The sequence below is a fragment of the Sinohyriopsis cumingii genome, unplaced genomic scaffold (genome assembly GCF_028554795.1).
Source record: "Sinohyriopsis cumingii isolate HCF-2022 unplaced genomic scaffold, ASM2855479v2 utg001397l, whole genome shotgun sequence".
In the NCBI taxonomy this organism is placed as follows: domain Eukaryota; kingdom Metazoa; phylum Mollusca; class Bivalvia; order Unionida; family Unionidae; genus Sinohyriopsis; species Sinohyriopsis cumingii.
The window spans coordinates 179,523-189,653 of NW_028315993.1; the positions used below are offsets into that span (position 1 = coordinate 179,523).

At 35.2% G+C, this 10,131-nt stretch overlaps 1 pseudogene; it reads right to left on the reverse strand.

The window, feature by feature from the left end:
• Window positions 1-5,984: 5,984 nt before the first annotated feature.
• On the reverse strand, window positions 5,985-7,956 carry LOC149772527 (uncharacterized; annotated as a pseudogene).
• Between the last annotated feature and the right edge of the window lie 2,175 nt (window positions 7,957-10,131).

Genomic DNA, 10,131 nt, shown 5'->3' on the forward strand with positions numbered 1-10,131 from the left:
ACACAAAACCAACCAATCATTGCATGGCAACAAGCCATGTTATTAAGTGTTGACCTTATCTGGCAAGCTATTGGCGTGTGCAGACAAATACTACAATGGATAGTCAACTGACTTAGTTACAACATGCGTATCTCTTTCTTCAGGTTTACTTGAGTAAACAACATGGCTGATAGAGAGAATAAATCTGAAAAATAAATAAATTCAAATAATAATGGAAACGTGTAGTGCTGGCATGCAAGTATCAGTGTACAATAGTAGTTACCTAAGTCTGTGAAGTTATTTATACAGGTAGGTAGCTCAGCGGAGAGTGTTTTGGGTTGTGTAATTTTAATGTAGATTTATCGATTTTAGTCATATCGCTACGACGTCAGCAGTGTGGCAGTTTATAGTGACGTCTAGCACTGGGGCATTACGCCGCAGACAGGAAACAGGTGTTAGTGAGAGGCAGCTGCTAAGTACCACTTTTATAAACCAATTGTATGATTTTGCGGGTTCAAACCCACGACCACTAGCATCGAGGTACTGTAGCCATCTAGCTAGCTCACAATCATTTGTTTATTACTAACCACCACCACTACTACTACTACTACTACTACTACCGTATTCCTACTTATGGTGGTGCCCTACAGTTTCGTATTTTGCATGGGGTTGGGGTGGGGTAGAATTGTAAAGTAAAATAATTTCTCTGGCTTTCCTCACTGGTTATACTGGCTATTTAAAAAAGACCTCGTGTATCTTAGGTATAGTTAAAAAAAAATTAATTCCCTTTGGTTTGGTGTATGATTTATATGTGTAATATGGGGTTATGGAGTATACAGCTTGGCCTTCCTCCAGATCTGCACCTTTCAAAAAAGGTGCTAGCTCCACTTAGTCATTTTCACTTCCTGAACTTTAGAGATAAACTGTATTAAGAAGAGCCGATAACTTTTTAATTTTAAAAAAAAAAATATACATATTTGGTAATTCATTAATTGCAATTTCAATAGCTGGTATTGTCTAGTCTGTCAAAATTCATTTACCCTATTTTAATAGCTGCTACGGATAGTGTACCTTAGACTAATTCAGGCTGATTTTTTTTTTAGCACAAGGGAGCAGTGATTTTAGTTAGCAGTTTTCTTAGATCATGTGCAATTTCCAAAAATTCAATATCCAAAGAAATATCATCCAAATTAAATTTAATGTAGCATAGAGGTATGCCAAGATTCTCTCAGTTGTGAATGTTTTAAATGCAAACAACTTCACCTTACACACGTCACTCTCTCAAAAGTACATATTTAGTGAGCGCCCTCTATATACTCTCACTACTACTACTACAATTACCATCTTACTGCTGGTGATAATACTACTATTTCTACTTCAGCTACTACTACTACTACTACCGTACTGCTATTATATTTACATACTCTTACTACATACTCTTACTACTACTAGTACCACTACTACTACTACTACTCTTACTTCTACTAGTACCACTACTACTACTACTAATACTACTACTACTAATACTAATACTACTATCGTATTGCTACTACAACTACCGTATTGCTACCCTTACGTCAGAAATATTACTACTACTATTATTAATTTATTGATACTGAGATGCTGTTGCAGCTGTTACTAGTACGAGTTACATATAGACATTATCAACTGGTGCATGCATACCGTTACCAGTACGAGTTACATGTATAAATTACCGACTGGTACATGCATACTGTTATCAGTACGAGTTACATATAGACATTACCAACTGGTACATGCATACTGTTACTAGTACGAGTTACATATAGAAATTGCCGACTAGTACATGCATACTAGATATATAATACTAATAAAGAGAAGGTGTGGAGAATTATGACGACACGACGAACAATTACATACAGAAGTTACCAACACATACATACATACATACATACATACATACATACATACATACATACATACATACATTATTATCATTATTCTCTCGTGCCTTATTGTTCCAGCGTTGCCCCAAAACAATGGCTCCAATTACTTGTCGACCGCTAAATCCTCACATCCATATAAAAGGAAATATGGCTTTCCTCTACTGGGATGATGGAGCGAATAAGGCAAAAATCACATATGACGGCATTAGGCTGTAATTGTAAGGAATTTTTGTTATATCCACTCTGTGTTATATCATCCTAATTTTGATGGCGGTATCTTTATATAAATATTCATTCGGCTTCTTAATCGCAGGTCAGCTGGGTTATCTTTATATAAAGCATTAATTTTTCAATAGTAATCGACGGTTACCTAGGTTATCTTTTGTATAAAGCATTCATTCCGATTCGTAATCGAAGGTTAGTTAGGGTGGATTACATCTCCTTGAGAAGGGAATTTAGGGGTCTCGTCGCTTGTGAATCGATTTATTCGATGCAAAATCGAAAATTCCCAGGCCTTAAATATTCTACAGTCAGAACCTAGCTAAGGCTTGGAATTTGGATATCTTTTGGAATAAGTAAACAATATTGGACAACTTGGAAAAAATGTGAAAATCCTAAATCATCATAAGACGATAAACGAATGTAAACAGGATAATTATTTACACCAAAATGGATATGAAACTGATACCAGGAAAAAATACTTTATACACAATTTATCCACAATTCGCTGCTTAACCGGAATCTGGTCACTCATACCGCCTTCCATACGGGCATAGTAGTCTCGACCTGTCCTGCGCATGCCCATTGAATTTTATCAGCCATGAAAGCGACTTGGGACGGGTTCATTCAGTGATCGATATGACGAAGTCCAGTATGTTGTATAATGTGACATCTATTAAATATCATCTCTAGTGATCACACGTTGTCTCTGCAATCGGCTCCCATCTAGAAAATGTCTCCTTATCATGTCAAACTTGTGTCTTTCGAAATAATCAGCAGGCTACCCGTACATGTATACGCATCTGTAATCAGCTGATCTTTGCTTCCGGTGTAGTGTTAAATTTTGACCCTCGTTGAATTTTGACCAGCCGGGTCATTTTTTAACGACCGTGATCAAAATTTCACGTTAAAATCTGACCCTTTTTTAAATGTCCCGTTAAATAACGACTCAGATGTAGTATCACATTTTGACCCTCGTTGAATTCTGACCCGGTCGGTAATTTTTTTACGTGATCAAAATTTCACGTTAAAAACTGACCCTTTTTTAATGTCCTATTAAATAACAACCCGTTCAGGTGAAATTATGACCTTAGGGTAAAATGTTCTGTTATCAGAACTCAACGTTGATTTTTGAACCACTTCTAAAATGAAATAACTTATTACTCACTGAGCTGTGTCTTTCTTAATTTTGTTTCTTCTTTATTTAAGGAAACAATTGTGTGCAATAGAATGTTGTTAATCTGTCACTATCGTAAATCTCTCCGTTATACTTTCTTTTAAATGTCCCAAAATGCGGAACATATTCAAGATAGCTGAACTTTGCTTTGGACAAATTGGACAAACTGATAAATGAATGACTTCACTTCGGTAAAGTCGCAAGGTTCAACAGGGCAGGTAAACAAATGAACAGTATACAAGGCAGCTGCCTACACAGAATTTTGACGATTTTTTTCAATGGTTTAAGTTTCACTCACGAAGCCGATATGAAATCTATATTTATATAATACAATACATACGGAAAAGAGGATTCATTAGAAGCAAAAACACGAACAAGATAGTAGCAAACTCGATTTTATTGAGTCTTTTCATAAGAATTTGATGTTTTCTTTTTCTTTTTACAGTATTAAAACAGTACCAAGGTTCAGAAAGTCTCAACAAGATGTATGAAATGCTATCTCAGAGCCTCTAGATTGCAACAATGTTGCCCCGTACCCACACACACCCGACTCCTCTAGCAGTTCGACGCTTCGCCGTTCAACATGCCTAATCATCAATCATATACTAGCTACGTCCCTGAGGATAATTATAACAGTAAATAAGAACCCGTGAATAATGAATAAACCATCTACAGTCGGTTTAAAGATGCATACTAATGAACGACTTTGCCTATTTGTCACTGTAGGTAAATCGGGTAAAATTAGGATTTTGTTAAATGAAAATGCAGGTTATATATGTATATATATATATAGATATATATATATATATATATATATATATATATATATATATATATATATATATAAGAATTAACGTTCAGTTTAAAGTTTGTGATGGATCAATTGCCTAGACGGTTCAGCGCATTATTTAAGAAAACTATATATATATATATATATGTTTAGCATGTGTATAAGCGTTCGAATCTCAGTGAGGGCACTCTTTAATTAATTTATTTCAAATCGAATTTTGAAGTTTTGATATGCAATTTTTTCTAACGTTTTCTAGTTTATAATGTATTTTTGAAATTATTTATGGGAAATGCATATTATTTTATTTTCATAAACATTCTGCATTTTAAATTACAAAATAATATTCAAGCGATACGACTAAAAAGGCGTGGCGATGTAACTCTTGTTACACCTAACATGCCGTGTATGTTTCTGAAGTGACCGCGCCTTCGTTTGCGGTTTATATATACGTGCATTTAAGACATTTTGATACGATCTTAAAAGTGCACACCGGTCTCTTAAAATCGATAATGCTAACTGTTTTGTCATGATATTACATCAAGTAAAAAATCTCAAATATGCATCGGCATGTATTATGCATTTTATATATATATATATATATTTTTTTACTTCATATCGATTGGGAATAGAACCAATGACCCTTTCTTGATAGACAAGATTTTAAAAAGCTTACAATGGCATGCATTTTAATGCGAATCATTTAAAATGTTATCAATATACATGGGTATAACTTATCTCACTATAAATACGCCAATGTTTATAACGGTTATCATGTAACTATCGGCCGACAATACAGAGAAGCAGAGATCAATTGACAATGTTTACGTTTAGACCAAATGTAAACAATATATATATTTAAATTTTAAAAGTACATTTCTTAATTTTATTACAAGAAAAACGTAAAACCCGCGCCCGTAAAATATCGCTAATTTAGCACTATTTACCTGTATTAAAAGATTTCCAAAAATGGCTTCCTTCACTTGGAATTAAATTATACTGTGCTTGGGTAGCAAACATTCCATTAATCTTTAAAATTCTGACGAATACAATTGAACAGTTGGGAGCAATCAAGTTTCCAAAAAGCAAGCAAAATCTCTTAAGTTTTTTCTACATTTAAACTATTATTATGTGTTATTTGTTCAAAATCCCTCAACATGTAAGGGTGATATGGAGCGGAAACCAAAAATATAGTCTATTGGACCTTTGATCACAAAATATCACATTTAGCATGAACCGACAAGACTGGAATCGGCTCTCTGAGCATAATCTCAATATTGTTCAAATTTGTGCCAAGTAATATCAAATCCCTCGAGACGTAAGGAATATATGGACCGGTCATGAACTATATTCACTTTAACATCAAAATATTATATTCACCTTAAACCTGCGTGGCTGAAACTTGTGCCCTGCAAATCGTCTCGGTATGAAAAACCCATGTTAAGAAATATTGCTTTAAAACACCGTGTACGCTAGTTAGTTGGACTGGGTGACAAATGATAAAAACGACATAGGAAGCAGGCAAACAAAAAATAACATGTTCGATAAACGCTTCATTTACAGAAAACACCATAGTAGTATTAAAAGTGGCAGACAAGTTGTTATCTGAAAACTAAGAAATAAACTGTAAATAATTCAATTCAAAAGCAAGCGTTTTGATCTAATCGACCTAAATGGACGTTAAGTTCGAAATTTAAATGATAACTTCAACTGAAATATTTCTTCAATAAACAGTATTATTGTCATTACAAAGAGCAAAGCAATGGCCTGAACAGTTGCAAATTGCTCAGGATTTATAAATGTGATTCTGTATGCAATTATTTTATTTTATTGGTCACTTCTGACAAAACTTCAGCATTTGGTGTCCTGCCTTTCACATCTGTTGAAAAGCTGACAATCAAAACAGTAAGTCAAGAAAGTTCTCATGGTCACATAGCAGATTAAAAACGTTAGGGTCAAATTCCTTCACGGCATCTTCGGTTCCTGGAATTTTGTAGTGCGCATCCTTATATTTCTGTACATAGACAGTATCCGGGCAATCTCTCATTTCTTGAAGTATTTTTTATCATTATAGTTGTTGACAAGAGCAGCTTCGAGTGTTTCGGCAGAGACATATTTCCAGTATTTCCCCGGAACATATTTGCGTATAGGAACGTAAGGTGGTCTGCTGAAGAGGTTTTGGAATTCGCAGTCTTCAACATCTAATACTGGCTCATAATGGTAATTCCTGTGTAATATGTACATGCTACTCTCTGAGGTAGAATTTATTGGAGTATACTTGTTCCAAGAACAATTATGCTCTCTACTATACGTGCAATACACGTAAACGTTCGTGTTTAACATACTTGCAACAGCACTTATTTCCACATCCGTACCCCATTTTCCGTCTTCCCACATCTGTGTTTGATTTAAATATTGTGTTAAAATTTTATTAGTGTATTGTTCAAATGTTCTGCTGTTCTTTGTCATGTATTCTATAACCTTCTGTCTGATCTCAGCATAATAGGTCTGAACTCCAAAAATGATGTAGCTAAAAGTGCGGAACAAGCAATTACCGTCACCTCTCATCTGCGCATGTTTTACTGGACTTGCATTGATGCTTACATGTCTGGTAGGAACTGGCTTGTGATAGTTCTTAACGTTAAGACCAAAAAATCTTGACTTTTCCTTCTGCCAATTTTTACTGGGTGGGTCAAAAACAATGCTTGTTTGAGCCTCAACGTGAAGAATTCTAACATCATTTACCTCATATTCATTCCAATCACCTCTAGATCTTTTCCTTTTCTTTGGAGGTAGGAAAGTTTCATCGTCTGGATTTTTCTGGCCACCTATTTTCGACCTTAGTTTAGAGTCCTCTTGATGGTCTTTAATGGTTACTTCAGGTTCCCTTTTGCTTCTTCCAGCGCTACGTGTTGCGTTCACCTTTTCGCTACAATACCCATCATTTTGATGTTCATCTTTCTCAGGAGATGATGTTTCATTTGTTAATAAAGGTGAATCAGTTATAGTACTTCTGTCATTACTCACGACATTCTGTTCACTGCCCTTGACATAAATTTGCTTTATGTCGATATAATCATTCCTTCCATATTTTGTGGAATTGTTACTTTTCATTTTCTTCTCGCCACTATATGCCATGTTAGAACCGCGCTGGTCAGTGTCTTGATTTGTTTCATTTTTAAATTTGTACTCCTTTAGTCTGCATCCGTTTACAGCAACACTTTGACCATTCAGTGTATAACAACCGGATTTTAACACTTTTTGAATCGTGTAAGGTCCACACCATAACGGATTTAGTTTTCCACCTTTTCTTGTAAGCTTTCGAGTGTTATGAAGCAAAACTTGATCGCCCACTTTAAACTGAGGCGGTTTGATTGTAGAATCATAATACATTTTCTGTTTTTTCTGCTCTTTTTTATATTTTCTGCTGCATACTGCCGACATTCTGTTAATTTCAAAAACATGCTTACTCTTTTATTTAAGTTTTCTTGGTTGTTGAAGTCATCTTGCGTGTTAGATGTTGTTGGCAACTGTAACTCGACAGGAAGCCTGGCTTTTCTACCATATACCAGAAAAAATGGATCTTTTCTCGTAGTACTGTGCTCTGCTGTTCTATATGCAAATAGCACATATGGCAACTTCGAGTCCCAGTCGTCGCAAGTTTTGTTGACAAAGCTGACGAGCATGTTAAAAAGAGTACGGTTGAAACGTTCTGTTTGACCTCCAGTTTGTGGGTGGTATGGATACGCAACTTTGTGATTTATTCCCATTTTCTCACAAAATAACTTGTTCAGTTCATTACAGAATTCTCTGCCCTGGTCCGTTATTAATGTGTCCGGAATTCCGTGGATGCACACGAATTTAACCAAGCTGTTAACTATAGATGCAGCATTTTTGTTAGGCACTGCCCCAGCATCTACCCACTTGGTCAAATACTCGGTGTACACAAGAATGTACTTGTTTCCTGAAACAATAAAAAACAAATACTGTTTAATTACAATGTAGACGAAATATCACAAATTATGATGAAACAAGAAATGTTTATAAAGAAAATGTAACCTGACTTTAACCTTTAGTATTAGCTGGGGGGGGGGGGTAACAAATTCATATTTTGTAAAATGAATTGGATGGGATATTTTGAGATTGCTCGAGGAAGAAAACATTGGACGAATTATGCAAATAATCAATTCCGAAGGTATTGTGATGAAATTAGATACCAGGGGAATGTGGTGACAGTTATGTCTTCCCTTGAGGACTGGTTGAAACAATTAGAGCTGTTAATTATAACAGAATTGCCTGGCCGAGGGCAGTGATCCATGGGAGAGAGAAACCGTAACTGCTTTCGTGTGTCAATTATCAGGTTTCAACTAGATTAAGTTATGGACTGGGATAGTGGCTCTTATATGATTCACAGACTTGAGAGAGGGAGAGAGATTTTATAGCTTTCGGTGTGAAAGGATGAATTATAAGAGTAATTTACTAACACAATGGGATAGAGAATTTTTACCTTTCATTAAAAAAAAAAACGCATTAAAAGCACCAATCTAACAGACACATATAGGTTCTTACATCCCACTCAAGAAACTTAAACCTAGACAAGAGGCGAGAACTTTAGATCCAGAATCGACAAATTTTTTCACTCATGCACTGCTAAACAAATAAATAATAAGTAGTGACATCCCAACAACAACAATATCGGACCGTCATGTGATAAGTCTCAAACTCCAGATAATGAGCTCCAATAAATTGGGCAAGAAACATTGGAAACTAAATAAAGAAATCTTAGATCTCCCTAAATACCAAGAAGAAATATGCTGACTTCTAAGCGAAACACTTGAAAACCATACAGAGATCTACACCAAATGGGGAAAAACTAAAACCGAAATAACAAAAATATCACAGAAATATTCAAGGATGAGAAGGGAAAACCTGAAACTAATCGAAAAAGAATGCAATCAAATAACCAATTTCCCAACATAAACAAAGGGCAACTAGAAACCACAACCAAAAATTAGAAAAAATCCAAGATGACAAATATAACGGAGCTCGAATCAGAACAGGAAAATTTGATGATGTTTATAAAATAGGAAAAAAATATATAGAAAAGAAGAAATAAAAAGGGAAACGAGAGAAGTATTTCCCAACTGAAAGAGTGTGAAGGGGCAAATTTCTGGCGATCCAACAAGAATACATTAGTTGACACCAGAGAACCATTAATTATATTTATGGAGACAGGCGCGAATCATATCGCCATACTACCGTGTACGGTAATGTCCTTGAAAGGGAGAATTTTATTCTTAATTAAGCATTTGTTTATACAGCAGCCAGAGGGACTATTAGGGCCACGGAAATCTTCATTTTCATGGCAAAATTGTCGCAATTGAGAAATCGCAGAAACTGTGTTACTCAAACTACCAGGTCAAGCTGACCCCGACTTTGGCGCCTCTGAAAAAGGCGGCAGAGATATTTTATTCTGATTGGTTACGTTGAATAAGGGGCGTGTTTCCCACACACAATTTTCTAGCTTTTAAAATTGCCACATCGGAAATTTTAATCAGTCTAAGCTTTTCTACGAGATAAATCAGAGTAGGCCCGGGGGATTCACAAGAAATTCCTCGCAAAAGAACTGTTGTCCAAAGGGGACTATTGTCGAAAGGAACCGACGAAACAATTGGGCGATTAGAGGGAGGAACTTTGAAAGCAATGATAGTGTGACAATTCCATGTAATTTGTTGATGCTATATATACTGCTTTGATGAATTTATTTACTCGGATTTGCATGAATCTTTTTTCTACATTCTTATAATAATTTGCTTTATGAAGTATAACTGTGTTGAGTTTATGCATAGGAAGTCGTACATTAATCTTCTTTAGATAAGTTTGACGAATTTTTGAATTTGTCGTCTTGTTTGCATAAGAATTAGGTTATAAGAATTTAATGCATTACATTAGTTAACATGATTATGAGAATCCGCGTGAATTCACCGAATTTTGAAGATTTCACGTATGATTAGGAGTAAATATGTATTGACTGAAATGATTTA